General features: G+C 45.8%; 7 non-coding genes across 7 annotated transcripts; all 7 read right to left on the bottom strand.

Annotated features, from left to right (window-relative positions):
- Positions 1-1,776: 1,776 nt before the first annotated feature.
- Positions 1,777-1,971, bottom strand: LOC130320487 (U2 spliceosomal RNA). Its single transcript, XR_008866376.1, has one exon. It is a non-coding gene; the product is annotated as a U2 spliceosomal RNA (small nuclear RNA).
- A 2,127-nt stretch (positions 1,972-4,098) lies between these two features.
- On the bottom strand, positions 4,099-4,289 carry LOC130320366 (U2 spliceosomal RNA). The gene has a single exon (XR_008866267.1). It is a non-coding gene; the product is annotated as a U2 spliceosomal RNA (small nuclear RNA).
- Positions 4,290-6,375: 2,086 nt separating this feature from the next.
- Positions 6,376-6,566, bottom strand: LOC130320365 (U2 spliceosomal RNA). Its single transcript, XR_008866266.1, has one exon. It is a non-coding gene; the product is annotated as a U2 spliceosomal RNA (small nuclear RNA).
- A 2,081-nt stretch (positions 6,567-8,647) lies between these two features.
- On the bottom strand, positions 8,648-8,838 carry LOC130320364 (U2 spliceosomal RNA). The gene has a single exon (XR_008866265.1). It is a non-coding gene; the product is annotated as a U2 spliceosomal RNA (small nuclear RNA).
- A 2,088-nt stretch (positions 8,839-10,926) lies between these two features.
- On the bottom strand, positions 10,927-11,117 carry LOC130320363 (U2 spliceosomal RNA). The gene has a single exon (XR_008866264.1). It is a non-coding gene; the product is annotated as a U2 spliceosomal RNA (small nuclear RNA).
- A 2,108-nt stretch (positions 11,118-13,225) lies between these two features.
- LOC130320362 (U2 spliceosomal RNA) lies at positions 13,226-13,416 on the bottom strand. The gene has a single exon (XR_008866263.1). It is a non-coding gene; the product is annotated as a U2 spliceosomal RNA (small nuclear RNA).
- A 2,097-nt stretch (positions 13,417-15,513) lies between these two features.
- LOC130320360 (U2 spliceosomal RNA) lies at positions 15,514-15,704 on the bottom strand. The gene has a single exon (XR_008866262.1). It is a non-coding gene; the product is annotated as a U2 spliceosomal RNA (small nuclear RNA).
- Positions 15,705-17,088: the final 1,384 nt, after the last annotated feature.

The following is a 17,088-nucleotide window of genomic DNA, read 5'->3' as shown; positions in this document are numbered from 1 at the left end:
CATAGGAAACACACACACAAGCACACACCTACCTTTGTTGCCTGCAGATGCCTCCTTGGCTGTCCCCAAACGGTATCAAACCAACACCCACGGGAAGCTGTAAGCATAGAGGACATGCCTGCACCCCATTGGACTTACCTGTGTGGGTTAAATCCGGGTTATTTGACAACCTATGGCGGTGATGGTTCTGCTCAGGCAGAGCAGTGCTGATGCTCCTCATAAAGCTGTCGCTGCTGTGAAGGTTCTAGGTGACATCACAAATCCCTATGGTTACATACACAACAAAGCTGGGTTGTTGTTGTTTACACTCTGCAAGGCCTGTGGAAGTGAGTGACATCATAGCACTGTAGTTCTGAGGGTTCTAGATGGATGCAACAATCTCCTGTTGCTTCTATGAAGGCCATAATAGACGACATCACCAAACAGCTCCATAGTCACATACACAGCAAAGGAGAGATGTTGTTTACACCTAGTGATGTCAGTGGTATTGAGTGACATCACAGCACAGTGCTAAGGCTCCTGGGCCTGGACACAGCAGCGGCTGCAATATCTCAACGGAGAATACGTTTATATATATGTGTGTGTGTGCGCGTATATATATATATATATATATATATATATATATATATATATATATATATTTCTCCGCCGAAATCACTTTTAAACCCATTTCCACCTTTTTTTCCCTTCTCTTCCTCTTACTTTTTTTTCACGTTTTTTTACGTTTTTCTCCTTTTCGCCTCTTTTCTGGGCGTATTATTCTTCTTTTTCTTCTTTTTTTTCGTCTAATGCATACCCCATCAGTGCAGCAATGCTTATTCAATACCGCCAGCAGATGGAGACACTGGGGGATAATTTTCTAAGGATTTATACTGATTTTTCCTGTCTGAATTTGTCGCACAGAAAGTTGCAGGCCAAATATGTGTGACATTTCTGCGACTTTAGCTTCTAGAGCATTTTTACAACATTATACATAGGTGCTGAATACATAAAAAGCGACTGTTCAGCGACAGACAAGTCGCATCGGCTGAAAGTAGGCCAGAATGTCAGTCCATGTTGGAGCAGGTTTAGATACAGTCTAAAGTATAGATCTCAAAGTCTGTGCACAGAATTTAGCAAGGGCCTCGCACCTTCTGATGCATCAGGTAGGTGCACAATAGCATAGCCTAACCCTCTGTACTTTGGTCTATATTGATGCGGGACATAGACAGCCAGCTGATGACCAATCCATTAGTGCAATGGATGGCTGGAAGCATTTGTCTTTGCCTTTGCAATACCACAGAAGCAATGCATGGTCCCCCCAACCCCAATGTTATGTTACATAGTTACATAGTTAGTACGGTCGAAAAAAGACATATGTCCATCAGTTCAACCAGGGAATTAAGGGGGTAGGGGTGTGGCGCGATATTGGGGAAGGGATGAGATTTTATATTTCTTCATAAGCATTAATCTTATTTTGTCAATTAGGAACATTCAGCACCACACCCGCTATCAAGGCAGCTGCCTATCATGTCATGCCCCTAACCTGCACAGGTGTGCTGGCTACTCAATGATCCAATTAAGGAGGCCATTTAGTCAGCAGCAGCAGAAGTCCTGTGCCTGGACGCTCCAACAGGGGCCCAGACACAAGCAGAAGCAGAAGCAGCAGAAGCAGCAGCAGCAGCACCACCTTTTGTTTTTTAGGCTGCAGCAGCAAGGCCACAGGGCTGGCTAGCTGGCTAGCCAGCAAGCAGGTAGCAATGAAAGTAGGAATCTTTCTTTTTAACCCTGTAAGGGGGGTGGTGCACTGTACCCGAAGATACTGCCATATCGGGGTCAATTGCATAGGGCGACGGAAGCAAGCTTCGAAATCGGCCCCCGTTCTCAAAAATCCATTTAATATATGGTCCCCAGATAGGGGACGTATCAGATATTAAACTGATAAGAACAGATACTACACTTGATCTTAGCCCAAAAGGCCGAAGAAGCGATAACCGTGTGAAAGGGGCGGGCCCAACAAGGTCCCCTTCATGGGCACTATCACTGCATGCTGTCAGGGAGGCTGCCAGACAATTTTCCATGCACACTCTGGGCTGGGGGGCAGTCACCACCAGTACACACAGCAGAACCTAAACCCATACCATTATTGCTAAGCAGCAAGAGACAGGGGGCCCATTGCACTCCCACGGGGCCTTTTTTTTAAATGCAATCCATAACCCGGAATTTGCCAGGAACCCTTCTTACTCCTCCTACTTGCATGTGACACTGGGCTTAGGATCTGCATAGGAAACACACACACAAGCACACACCTACCTTTTGTTGCCTGCAGATGCCTCCTTGGCTGTCCCCAAACGGTATCAAACCAACACCCACGGGAAGCTGTAAGCATAGAGGACATGCCTGCACCCCATTGGACTTACCTCGGTGGTGTGGGTTAAATCCGGGTTTATTTGACAACCTATGGCGGTGATGGTTCTGCTCAGGCAGAGCAGTGCTGATGCTTCCTCATAAAGCTGTCGCTGCTGTGAAGGTTCTAGGTGACATCACAAATCCCTATGGTTACATACACAACAAAGCTGGGTTGTTGTTGTTTACACTCTGCAAGGCCTGTGGAAGTGAGTGACATCATAGCACTGTAGTTCTGAGGGTTCTAGATGGATGCAACTATCTCCTGTTGCTTCTATGAAGGCCATAATAGACGGACATCACCAAACAGCTCCATAGTCACATACACAGCAAAGGAGAGATGTTGTTTACACCTAGTGATGTCAGTGGTATTGAGTGACATCACAGCACAGTGCTAAGGCTCCTGGGCCTGGACACAGCAGCGGCTGCAATATCTCAACGGAGAATACGTTTATATATATGTGTGTGTGTGCGCGTATTATATATTATATATATATATATATATATATATATATATATATATATTTCTCCCGCCGAAATCACTTTTAAACCCATTTCCACCTTTTTTTCCCTTCTCTTCCTCTTACTTTTTTTTCACGTTATTTACGTTTTTCTCCTTTTTCGCCTCTTTTCTGGGCGTATTATTCTTCTTTTTCTTCTTTTTTTTGTCTAATGCATACCCCATCAGTGCAGCAATGCTTATTCAAATACCGCCAGCAGATGGAGACACTGGGGGATAATTATCTAAGGATTTATACTGATTTTTTCCTGTCTGAATTTGTCGCACAGAAAGTTGCAGGCCCAAATATGTGTGACATTTCTGCGACTTTAGCCTTCTAGAGCATTTTTACAACATTATACATAGGTGCTGAATACATAAAAAGCGACTGTTCAGCGACAGACAAGTCGCATCGGCTGAAAGTAGGCCAGAATGTCAGTCCATGTTGGAGCAGGTTTAGATACAGTTCTAAAGTATAGATCTCAAAGTCTGTTGCACAGAATTTAGCAAGGGGCCTCGCACCTTCTGATGCATCAGTAGTGTGCACAATAGCATAGCCTAACCCTCTGTACTTTGGTCTATATTGATGCGGGACATAGACAGCCAGCTGATGACCAATCCATTAGTGCATATGGATGGCTGGAAGCATTTGTCTTTGCCTTTGCAATACCACAGAAGCAATGCATGGTCAATGTACAGCAATGACACACCTGTGTGAACAGCCAGGAGGACCCCCCCCCCCCCCCCCCCCCCATGTTATGTTACATAGTTACATAGTTAGTACGGTCGAAAAAAGACATATGTCCATCAAGTTCAACCAGGGAATTAAGGGGTAGGGTGTGGCGCGATATTGGGGAAGGGATGAGATTTTATATTTCTTCATAAGCATTAATCTTATTTTGTCAATTAGGAACATTCAGCACCCACCGCTATCAAGGCAGCTGCCTATCATGTCATGCCCTACCTGCACAGGTGTGCTGGCTACTCAAATGATCCAATTAAGGAGGCCATTTAGTCAGCAGCAGCAGAAGTCCTGTGCCTGGACGCTCCAACAGGGGCCCAGACACAAGCAGAAGCAGAAGCAGCAGAAGCAGCAGCAGCAGCACCACCTTTTGTTTTTTTGGCTGCAGCAGCAAGGCCCACAGGCTGGCTAGCTGGCTAGCCAGCAAGCAGGTAGCAATGAAAGTAGGATCTTTCTTTTTAACCCTGTAAGGGGGTGGTGCACTGTACCCGAAGATACTGCCATATCGGGTCAATGCATAGGGCGACGGAAGCAAGCTTCGAAATCGGCCCCCGTTCTCAAAAATCCATTTAATATATGGTCCCCAGATAGGGGACGTATCAGATATTAAACTGATAAGAACAGATACTACACTTGATCTTAGCCAAAAGGCCGAGAAGCGATAACCGTGAAAGGGGCGGGGCCCCAACAAGGTCCCCTTCATGGGCACTATCACTGCTTGCTGTCAGGGAGGCTGCCAGACAATTTTCCATGCACACCTCTGGGCTGGGGGGCAGTCAACCACCAGTACACACAGCAGAACCTAAACCCATACCATTATTGCTAAGCAGCAAGACAGGGGCCCATTGCACTCCCACGGGGCCTTTTTAAATGCAATCCATAACCGGATTTGCAGGAACCCTTCTTACTCCTCCTACTTGCATGTGACACTGGGCTTAGGATCTGCATAGGAAACACACACACAAGCACACACCTACCTTTGTTGCCTGCAGATGCCTCCTTGGCTGTCCCCAAACGGTATCAAACCAACACCCACGGGAAGCTGTAAGCATAGAGGACATGCCTGCACCCCATTGGACTTACCTGTGTGGGTTAAATCCGGGTTATTTGACAACCTATGGCGGTGATGGTTCTGCTCAGGCAGAGCAGTGCTGATGCTCCTCATAAAGCTGTCGCTGCTGTGAAGGTTCTAGGTGACATCACAAATCCCTATGGTTACATACACAACAAAGCTGGGTTGTTGTTGTTTACACTCTGCAAGGCCTGTGGAAGTGAGTGACATCATAGCACTGTAGTTCTGAGGGTTCTAGATGGATGCAACAATTCTCCTGTTGCTTCTATGAAGGCCGTAATAGACGACATCACCAAACAGCTCCATAGTCACATACACAGCAAAGGAGAGATGTTGTTTACACCTAGTGATGTCAGTGGTATTGAGTGACATCACAGCACAGTGCTAAGGCTCCTGGGCCTGGACACAGCAGCGGCTGCAATATCTCAACGGAGAATACGTTTATATATATGTGTGTGTGTGCGCGTATATATATATATATATATATATATATATATATATATTTCTCCGCCGAAATCACTTTTAAACCCATTTCCACCTTTTTTTCCCTTCTCTTCCTCTTACTTTTTTTTCACGTTTTTTTACGTTTTTCTCCTTTTCGCCTCTTTTCTGGGCGTATTATTCTTCTTTTTCTTCTTTTTTTTCGTCTAATGCATACCCCATCAGTGCAGCAATGCTTATTCAATACCGCCAGCAGATGGAGACACTGGGGGATAATTTTCTAAGGATTTATACTGATTTTTCCTGTCTGAATTTGTCGCACAGAAAGTTGCAGGCCAAATATGTGTGACATTTCTGCGACTTTAGCTTCTAGAGCATTTTTACAACATTATACATAGGTGCTGAATACATAAAAAGCGACTGTTCAGCGACAGACAAGTCGCATCGGCTGAAAGTAGGCCAGAATGTCAGTCCATGTTGGAGCAGGTTTAGATACAGTCTAAAGTATAGATCTCAAAGTCTGTGCACAGAATTTAGCAAGGGCCTCGCACCTTCTGATGCATCAGGTAGGTGCACAATAGCATAGCCTAACCCTCTGTACTTTGGTCTATATTGATGCGGGACATAGACAGCCAGCTGATGACCAATCCATTAGTGCAATGGATGGCTGGAAGCATTTGTCTTTGCCTTTGCAATACCACAGAAGCAATGCATGGTCAATGTACAGCAATGACACACCTGTGTGAACAGCCAGGAGACCCCCCCCCCCCCCCATGTTATGTTACATAGTTACATAGTTAGTACGGTCGAAAAAAGACATATGTCCATCAAGTTCAACCAGGGAATTAAGGGGTAGGGGTGTGGCGCGATATTGGGGAAGGGATGAGATTTTATATTTCTTCATAAGCATTAATCTTATTTTGTCAATTAGGAACATTCAGCACCCACCCGCTATCAAGGCAGCTGCCTATCATGTCATGCCCTACCTGCACAGGTGTGCTGGCTACTCAAATGATCCAATTAAGGAGGCCATTTAGTCAGCAGCAGCAGAAGTCCTGTGCCTGGACGCTCCAACAGGGGCCAGACACAAGCAGAAGCAGAAGCAGTAGAAGCAGCAGCAGCAGCACCACCTTTTGTTTTTTGGCTGCAGCAGCAAGGCCCACAGGGCTGGCTAGCTGGCTAGCCAGCAAGCAGGTAGCAATGAAAGTAGGAATCTTTCTTTTTAACCCTGTAAGGGGGTGGTGCACTGTACCCGAAGATACTGCCATATCGGGTCAATGCATAGGGCGACGGAAGCAAGCTTCGAAATCGGCCCCCGTTCTCAAAAATCCATTTAATATATGGTCCCCAGATAGGGGACGTATCAGATATTAAACTGATAAGAACAGATACTACACTTGATCTTAGCCAAAAGGCCGAGAAGCGATAACCGTGAAAGGGGCGGGCCCAACAAGGTCCCCTTCATGGGCACTATCACTGCTTGCTGTCAGGGAGGCTGCCAGACAATTTTCCATGCACACTCTGGGCTGGGGGGCAGTCAACCACCAGTACACACAGCAGAACCTAAACCCATACCATTATTGCTAAGCAGCAAGACAGGGGCCCATTGCACTCCCACGGGGCCTTTTTAAATGCAATCCATAACCCGGATTTGCCAGGAACCCTTCTTACTCCTCCTACTTGCATGTGACACTGGGCTTAGGATCTGCATAGGAAACACACACACAAGCACACACCTACCTTTGTTGCCTGCAGATGCCTCCTTGGCTGTCCCCAAACGGTATCAAACCAACACCCACGGGAAGCTGTAAGCATAGAGGACATGCCTGCACCCCATTGGACTTACCTGTGTGGGTTAAATCCGGGTTATTTGACAACCTATGGCGGTGATGGTTCTGCTCAGGCAGAGCAGTGCTGATGCTCCTCATAAAGCTGTCGCTGCTGTGAAGGTTCTAGGTGACATCACAAATCCCTATGGTTACATACACAACAAAGCTGGGTTGTTGTTGTTTACACTCTGCAAGGCCTGTGGAAGTGAGTGACATCATAGCACTGTAGTTCTGAGGGTTCTAGATGGATGCAACAATCTCCTGTTGCTTCTATGAAGGCCATAATAGACGACATCACCAAACAGCTCCATAGTCACATACACAGCAAAGGAGAGATGTTGTTTACACCTAGTGATGTCAGTGGTATTGAGTGACATCACAGCACAGTGCTAAGGCTCCTGGGCCTGGACACAGCAGCGGCTGCAATATCTCAACGGAGAATACGTTTATATATATGTGTGTGTGTGCGCGTATATATATATATATATATATATATATATATATATATTTCTCCGCCGAAATCACTTTTAAACCCATTTCCACCTTTTTTTCCCTTCTCTTCCTCTTACTTTTTTTTCACGTTTTTTTACGTTTTTCTCCTTTTCGCCTCTTTTCTGGGCGTATTATTCTTCTTTTTCTTTTTTTTCGTCTAATGCATACCCCATCAGTGCAGCAATGCTTATTCAATACCGCCAGCAGATGGAGACACTGGGGGATAATTTTCTAAGGATTTATACTGATTTTTCCTGTCTGAATTTGTCGCACAGAAAGTTGCAGGCCAAATATGTGTGACATTTCTGCGACTTTAGCTTCTAGAGCATTTTTACAACATTATACATAGGTGCTGAATACATAAAAAGCGACTGTTCAGCGACAGACAAGTCGCATCGGCTGAAAGTAGGCCAGAATGTCAGTCCATGTTGGAGCAGGTTTAGATACAGTCTAAAGTATAGATCTCAAAGTCTGTGCACAGAATTTAGCAAGGGCCTCGCACCTTCTGATGCATCAGGTAGGTGCACAATAGCATAGCCTAACCCTCTGTACTTTGGTCTATATTGATGCGGGACATAGACAGCCAGCTGATGACCAATCCATTAGTGCAATGGATGGCTGGAAGCATTTGTCTTTGCCTTTGCAATACCACAGAAGCAATGCATGGTCAATGTACAGCAATGACACACCTGTGTGAACAGCCAGGAGACCCCCCCCCCCCCCCATGTTATGTTACATAGTTACATAGTTAGTACGGTCGAAAAAAGACATATGTCCATCAAGTTCAACCAGGGAATTAAGGGGTAGGGGTGTGGCGCGATATTGGGGAAGGGATGAGATTTTATATTTCTTCATAAGCATTAATCTTATTTTGTCAATTAGGAACATTCAGCACCCACCCGCTATCAAGGCAGCTGCCTATCATGTCATGCCCTACCTGCACAGGTGTGCTGGCTACTCAAATGATCCAATTAAGGAGGCCATTTAGTCAGCAGCAGCAGAAGTCCTGTGCCTGGACGCTCCAACAGGGGCCAGACACAAGCAGAAGCAGAAGCAGCAGAAGCAGCAGCAGCAGCACCACCTTTTGTTTTTTGGCTGCAGCAGCAAGGCCCACAGGGCTGGCTAGCTGGCTAGCCAGCAAGCAGGTAGCAATGAAAGTAGGAATCTTTCTTTTTAACCCTGTAAGGGGGTGGTGCACTGTACCCGAAGATACTGCCATATCGGGTCAATGCATAGGGCGACGGAAGCAAGCTTCGAAATCGGCCCCCGTTCTCAAAAATCCATTTAATATATGGTCCCCAGATAGGGGACGTATCAGATATTAAACTGATAAGAACAGATACTACACTTGATCTTAGCCAAAAGGCCGAGAAGCGATAACCGTGAAAGGGGCGGGCCCAACAAGGTCCCCTTCATGGGCACTATCACTGCTTGCTGTCAGGGAGGCTGCCAGACAATTTTCCATGCACACTCTGGGCTGGGGGGCAGTCAACCACCAGTACACACAGCAGAACCTAAATCCATACCATTATTGCTAAGCAGCAAGACAGGGGCCCATTGCACTCCCACGGGGCCTTTTTAAATGCAATCCATAACCCGGATTTGCCAGGAACCCTTCTTACTCCTCCTACTTGCATGTGACACTGGGCTTAGGATCTGCATAGGAAACACACACACAAGCACACACCTACCTTTGTTGCCTGCAGATGCCTCCTTGGCTGTCCCCAAACGGTATCAAACCAACACCCACGGGAAGCTGTAAGCATAGAGGACATGCCTGCACCCCATTGGACTTACCTGTGTGGGTTAAATCCGGGTTATTTGACAACCTATGGCGGTGATGGTTCTGCTCAGGCAGAGCAGTGCTGATGCTCCTCATAAAGCTGTCGCTGCTGTGAAGGTTCTAGGTGACATCACAAATCCCTATGGTTACATACACAACAAAGCTGGGTTGTTGTTGTTTACACTCTGCAAGGCCTGTGGAAGTGAGTGACATCATAGCACTGTAGTTCTGAGGGTTCTAGATGGATGCAACAATCTCCTGTTGCTTCTATGAAGGCCATAATAGACGACATCACCAAACAGCTCCATAGTCACATACACAGCAAAGGAGAGATGTTGTTTACACCTAGTGATGTCAGTGGTATTGAGTGACATCACAGCACAGTGCTAAGGCTCCTGGGCCTGGACACAGCAGCGGCTGCAATATCTCAACGGAGAATACGTTTATATATATGTGTGTGTGTGCGCGTATATATATATATATATATATATATATATATATATATATATATATATATTCTCCGCCGAAATCACTTTTAAACCCATTTCCACCTTTTTTTCCCTTCTCTTCCTCTTACTTTTTTTTCACGTTTTTTTACGTTTTTCTCCTTTTCGCCTCTTTTCTGGGCGTATTATTCTTCTTTTTCTTCTTTTTTTTCGTCTAATGCATACCCCATCAGTGCAGCAATGCTTATTCAATACCGCCAGCAGATGGAGACACTGGGGGATAATTTTCTAAGGATTTATACCGATTTTTCCTGTCTGAATTTGTCGCACAGAAAGTTGCAGGCCAAATATGTGTGACATTTCTGCGACTTTAGCTTCTAGAGCATTTTTACAACATTATACATAGGTGCTGAATACATAAAAAGCGACTGTTCAGCGACAGACAAGTCGCATCGGCTGAAAGTAGGCCAGAATGTCAGTCCATGTTGGAGCAGGTTTAGATACAGTCTAAAGTATAGATCTCAAAGTCTGTGCACAGAATTTAGCAAGGGCCTCGCACCTTCTGATGCATCAGGTAGGTGCACAATAGCATAGCCTAACCCTCTGTACTTTGGTCTATATTGATGCGGGACATAGACAGCCAGCTGATGACCAATCCATTAGTGCAATGGATGGCTGGAAGCATTTGTCTTTGCCTTTGCAATACCACAGAAGCAATGCATGGTCAATGTACAGCAATGACACACCTGTGTGAACAGCCAGGAGACCCCCCCCCCCATGTTATGTTACATAGTTACATAGTTAGTACGGTCGAAAAAAGACATATGTCCATCAAGTTCAACCAGGGAATTAAGGGGTAGGGGTGTGGCGCGATATTGGGGAAGGGATGAGATTTTATATTTCTTCATAAGCATTAATCTTATTTTGTCAATTAGGAACATTCAGCACCCACCCGCTATCAAGGCAGCTGCCTATCATGTCATGCCCTACCTGCACAGGTGTGCTGGCTACTCAAATGATCCAATTAAGGAGGCCATTTAGTCAGCAGCAGCAGAAGTCCTGTGCCTGGACGCTCCAACAGGGGCCAGACACAAGCAGAAGCAGAAGCAGCAGAAGCAGCAGCAGCACCACCTTTTGTTTTTTGGCTGCAGCAGCAAGGCCCACAGGGCTGGCTAGCTGGCTAGCCAGCAAGCAGGTAGCAATGAAAGTAGGAATCTTTCTTTTTAACCCTGTAAGGGGGTGGTGCACTGTACCCGAAGATACTGCCATATCGGGTCAATGCATAGGGCGACGGAAGCAAGCTTCGAAATCGGCCCCCGTTCTCAAAAATCCATTTAATATATGGTCCCCAGATAGGGGACGTATCAGATATTAAACTGATAAGAACAGATACTACACTTGATCTTAGCCAAAAGGCCGAGAAGCGATAACCGTGAAAGGGGCGGGCCCAACAAGGTCCCCTTCATGGGCACTATCACTGCTTGCTGTCAGGGAGGCTGCCAGACAATTTTCCATGCACACTCTGGGCTGGGGGGCAGTCAACCACCAGTACACACAGCAGAACCTAAACCCATACCATTATTGCTAAGCAGCAAGACAGGGGCCCATTGCACTCCCACGGGGCCTTTTTAAATGCAATCCATAACCCGGATTTGCCAGGAACCCTTCTTACTCCTCCTACTTGCATGTGACACTGGGCTTAGGATCTGCATAGGAAACACACACACAAGCACACACCTACCTTTGTTGCCTGCAGATGCCTCCTTGGCTGTCCCCAAACGGTATCAAACCAACACCCACGGGAAGCTGTAAGCATAGAGGACATGCCTGCACCCCATTGGACTTACCTGTGTGGGTTAAATCCGGGTTATTTGACAACCTATGGCGGTGATGGTTCTGCTCAGGCAGAGCAGTGCTGATGCTCCTCATAAAGCTGTCGCTGCTGTGAAGGTTCTAGGTGACATCACAAATCCCTATGGTTACATACACAACAAAGCTGGGTTGTTGTTGTTTACACTCTGCAAGGCCTGTGGAAGTGAGTGACATCATAGCACTGTAGTTCTGAGGGTTCTAGATGGATGCAACAATCTCCTGTTGCTTCTATGAAGGCCATAATAGACGACATCACCAAACAGCTCCATAGTCACATACACAGCAAAGGAGAGATGTTGTTTACACCTAGTGATGTCAGTGGTATTGAGTGACATCACAGCACAGTGCTAAGGCTCCTGGGCCTGGACACAGCAGCGGCTGCAATATCTCAACGGAGAATACGTTTATATATATGTGTGTGTGTGCGCGTATATATATATATATATATATATATATATATATATATATATATATATATATATATATATTTCTCCGCCGAAATCACTTTTAAACCCATTTCCACCTTTTTTTCCCTTCTCTTCCTCTTACTTTTTTTTCACGTTTTTTTACGTTTTTCTCCTTTTCGCCTCTTTTCTGGGCGTATTATTCTTCTTTTTCTTCTTTTTTTTCGTCTAATGCATACCCCATCAGTGCAGCAATGCTTATTCAATACCGCCAGCAGATGGAGACACTGGGGGATAATTTTCTAAGGATTTATACTGATTTTTCCTGTCTGAATTTGTCGCACAGAAAGTTGCAGGCCAAATATGTGTGACATTTCTGCGACTTTAGCTTCTAGAGCATTTTTACAACATTATACATAGGTGCTGAATACATAAAAAGCGACTGTTCAGCGACAGACAAGTCGCATCGGCTGAAAGTAGGCCAGAATGTCAGTCCATGTTGGAGCAGGTTTAGATACAGTCTAAAGTATAGATCTCAAAGTCTGTGCACAGAATTTAGCAAGGGCCTCGCACCTTCTGATGCATCAGGTAGGTGCACAATAGCATAGCCTAACCCTCTGTACTTTGGTCTATATTGATGCGGGACATAGACAGCCAGCTGATGACCAATCCATTAGTGCAATGGATGGCTGGAAGCATTTGTCTTTGCCTTTGCAATACCACAGAAGCAATGCATGGTCAATGTACAGCAATGACACACCTGTGTGAACAGCCAGGAGACCCCCCCCCCCCCCCCCATGTTATGTTACATAGTTACATAGTTAGTACGGTCGAAAAAAGACATATGTCCATCAAGTTCAACCAGGGAATTAAGGGGTAGGGGTGTGGCGCGATATTGGGGAAGGGATGAGATTTTATATTTCTTCATAAGCATTAATCTTATTTTGTCAATTAGGAACATTCAGCACCCACCCGCTATCAAGGCAGCTGCCTATCATGTCATGCCCTACCTGCACAGGTGTGCTGGCTACTCAAATGATCCAATTAAGGAGGCCATTTAGTCAGCAGCAGCAGAAGTCCTGTGCCTGGACGCTCCAACAGGGGCCAGACACAAGCAGAAGCAGAAGCAGCAGAAGCAGCAGCAGCAGCACCACCTTTTGTTTTTTGGCTGCAGCAGCAAGGCCCACAGGGCTGGCTAGCTGGCTAGCCAGCAAGCAGGTAGCAATGAAAGTAGGAATCTTTCTTTTTAACCCTGTAAGGGGGTGGTGCACTGTACCCGAAGATACTGCCATATCGGGTCAATGCATAGGGCGACGGAAGCAAGCTTCGAAATCGGCCCCCGTTCTCAAAAATCCATTTAATATATGGTCCCCAGATAGGGGACGTATCAGATATTAAACTGATAAGAACAGATACTACACTTGATCTTAGCCAAAAGGCCGAGAAGCGATAACCGTGAAAGGGGCGGGCCCAACAAGGTCCCCTTCATGGGCACTATCACTGCTTGCTGTCAGGGAGGCTGCCAGACAATTTTCCATGCACACTCTGGGCTGGGGGGCAGTCAACCACCAGTACACACAGCAGAACCTAAACCCATACCATTATTGCTAAGCAGCAAGACAGGGGCCCATTGCACTCCCACGGGGCCTTTTTAAATGCAATCCATAACCCGGATTTGCCAGGAACCCTTCTTACTCCTCCTACTTGCATGTGACACTGGGCTTAGGATCTGCATAGGAAACACACACACAAGCACACACCTACCTTTGTTGCCTGCAGATGCCTCCTTGGCTGTCCCCAAACGGTATCAAACCAACACCCACGGGAAGCTGTAAGCATAGAGGACATGCCTGCACCCCATTGGACTTACCTGTGTGGGTTAAATCCGGGTTATTTGACAACCTATGGCGGTGATGGTTCTGCTCAGGCAGAGCAGTGCTGATGCTCCTCATAAAGCTGTCGCTGCTGTGAAGGTTCTAGGTGACATCACAAATCCCTATGGTTACATACACAACAAAGCTGGGTTGTTGTTGTTTACACTCTGCAAGGCCTGTGGAAGTGAGTGACATCATAGCACTGTAGTTCTGAGGGTTCTAGATGGATGCAACAATCTCCTGTTGCTTCTATGAAGGCCATAATAGACGACATCACCAAACAGCTCCATAGTCACATACACAGCAAAGGAGAGATGTTGTTTACACCTAGTGATGTCAGTGGTATTGAGTGACATCACAGCACAGTGCTAAGGCTCCTGGGCCTGGACACAGCAGCGGCTGCAATATCTCAACGGAGAATACGTTTATATATATGTGTGTGTGTGCGCGTATATATATATATATATATATATATATATATATATATATATATATATTTCTCCGCCGAAATCACTTTTAAACCCATTTCCACCTTTTTTTCCCTTCTCTTCCTCTTACTTTTTTTTCACGTTTTTTTACGTTTTTCTCCTTTTCGCCTCTTTTCTGGGCGTATTATTCTTCTTTTTCTTCTTTTTTTTCGTCTAATGCATACCCCATCAGTGCAGCAATGCTTATTCAATACCGCCAGCAGATGGAGACACTGGGGGATAATTTTCTAAGGATTTATACTGATTTTTCCTGTCTGAATTTGTCGCACAGAAAGTTGCAGGCCAAATATGTGTGACATTTCTGCGACTTTAGCTTCTAGAGCATTTTTACAACATTATACATAGGTGCTGAATACATAAAAAGCGACTGTTCAGCGACAGACAAGTCGCATCGGCTGAAAGTAGGCCAGAATGTCAGTCCATGTTGGAGCAGGTTTAGATACAGTCTAAAGTATAGATCTCAAAGTCTGTGCACAGAATTTAGCAAGGGCCTCGCACCTTCTGATGCATCAGGTAGGTGCACAATAGCATAGCCTAACCCTCTGTACTTTGGTCTATATTGATGCGGGACATAGACAGCCAGCTGATGACCAATCCATTAGTGCAATGGATGGCTGGAAGCATTTGTCTTTGCCTTTGCAATACCACAGAAGCAATGCATGGTCAATGTACAGCAATGACACACCTGTGTGAACAGCCAGGAGACCCCCCCCCCCCCCCCCCATGTTATGTTACATAGTTACATAGTTAGTACGGTCGAAAAAAGACATATGTCCATCAAGTTCAACCAGGGAATTAAGGGGTAGGGGTGTGGCGCGATATTGGGGAAGGGATGAGATTTTATATTTCTTCATAAGCATTAATCTTATTTTGTCAATTAGGAACATTCAGCACCCACCCGCTATCAAGGCAGCTGCCTATCATGTCATGCCCTACCTGCACAGGTGTGCTGGCTACTCAAATGATCCAATTAAGGAGGCCATTTAGTCAGCAGCAGCAGAAGTCCTGTGCCTGGACGCTCCAACAGGGGCCAGACACAAGCAGAAGCAGAAGCAGCAGAAGCAGCAGCAGCAGCACCACCTTTTGTTTTTTGGCTGCAGCAGCAAGGCCCACAGGGCTGGCTAGCTGGCTAGCCAGCAAGCAGGTAGCAATGAAAGTAGGAATCTTTCTTTTTAACCCTGTAAGGGGGTGGTGCACTGTACCCGAAGATACTGCCATATCGGGTCAATGCATAGGGCGACGGAAGCAAGCTTCGAAATCGGCCCCCGTTCTCAAAAATCCATTTAATATATGGTCCCCAGATAGGGGACGTATCAGATATTAAACTGATAAGAACAGATACTACACTTGATCTTAGCCAAAAGGCCGAGAAGCGATAACCGTGAAAGGGGCGGGCCCAACAAGGTCCCCTTCATGGGCACTATCACTGCTTGCTGTCAGGGAGGCTGCCAGACAATTTTCCATGCACACTCTGGGCTGGGGGGCAGTCAACCACCAGTACACACAGCAGAACCTAAACCCATACCATTATTGCTAAGCAGCAAGACAGGGGCCCATTGCACTCCCACGGGGCCTTTTTAAATGCAATCCATAACCCGGATTTGCCAGGAACCCTTCTTACTCCTCCTACTTGCATGTGACACTGGGCTTAGGATCTGCATAGGAAACACACACACAAGCACACACCTACCTTTGTTGCCTGCAGATGCCTCCTTGGCTGTCCCCAAACGGTATCAAACCAACACCCACGGGAAGCTGTAAGCATAGAGGACATGCCTGCACCCCATTGGACTTACCTGTGTGGGTTAAATCCGGGTTATTTGACAACCTATGGCGGTGATGGTTCTGCTCAGGCAGAGCAGTGCTGATGCTCCTCATAAAGCTGTCGCTGCTGTGAAGGTTCTAGGTGACATCACAAATCCCTATGGTTACATACACAACAAAGCTGGGTTGTTGTTGTTTACACTCTGCAAGGCCTGTGGAAGTGAGTGACATCATAGCACTGTAGTTCTGAGGGTTCTAGATGGATGCAACAATCTCCTGTTGCTTCTATGAAGGCCATAATAGACGACATCACCAAACAGCTCCATAGTCACATACACAGCAAAGGAGAGATGTTGTTTACACCTAGTGATGTCAGTGGTATTGAGTGACATCACAGCACAGTGCTAAGGCTCCTGGGCCTGGACACAGCAGCGGCTGCAATATCTCAACGGAGAATACGTTTATATATATGTGTGTGTGTGCGCGTATATATATATATATATATATATATATATATATATATATATTTCTCCGCCGAAATCACTTTTAAACCCATTTCCACCTTTTTTTCCCTTCTCTTCCTCTTACTTTTTTTTCACGTTTTTTTACGTTTTTCTCCTTTTCGCCTCTTTTCTGGGCGTATTATTCTTCTTTTTCTTCTTTTTTTTCGTCTAATGCATACCCCATCAGTGCAGCAATGCTTATTCAATACCGCCAGCAGATGGAGACACTGGGGGATAATTTTCTAAGGATTTATACTGATTTTTCCTGTCTGAATTTGTCGCACAGAAAGTTGCAGGCCAAATATGTGTGACATTTCTGCGACTTTAGCTTCTAGAGCATTTTTACAACATTATACATAGGTGCTGAATACATAAAAAGCGACTGTTCAGCGACAGACAAGTCGCATCGGCTGAAAGTAGGCCAGAATGTCAGTCCATGTTGGAGCAGGTTTAGATACAGTCTAAAGTATAGATCTCAAAGTCTGTGCACAGAA

Source organism: Hyla sarda, unplaced genomic scaffold (genome assembly GCF_029499605.1).
Source record: "Hyla sarda isolate aHylSar1 unplaced genomic scaffold, aHylSar1.hap1 scaffold_220, whole genome shotgun sequence".
Classification (NCBI taxonomy): Eukaryota; Metazoa; Chordata; class Amphibia; order Anura; family Hylidae; genus Hyla; species Hyla sarda.
This window is presented reverse-complemented; position numbering and strand designations above follow the sequence as displayed.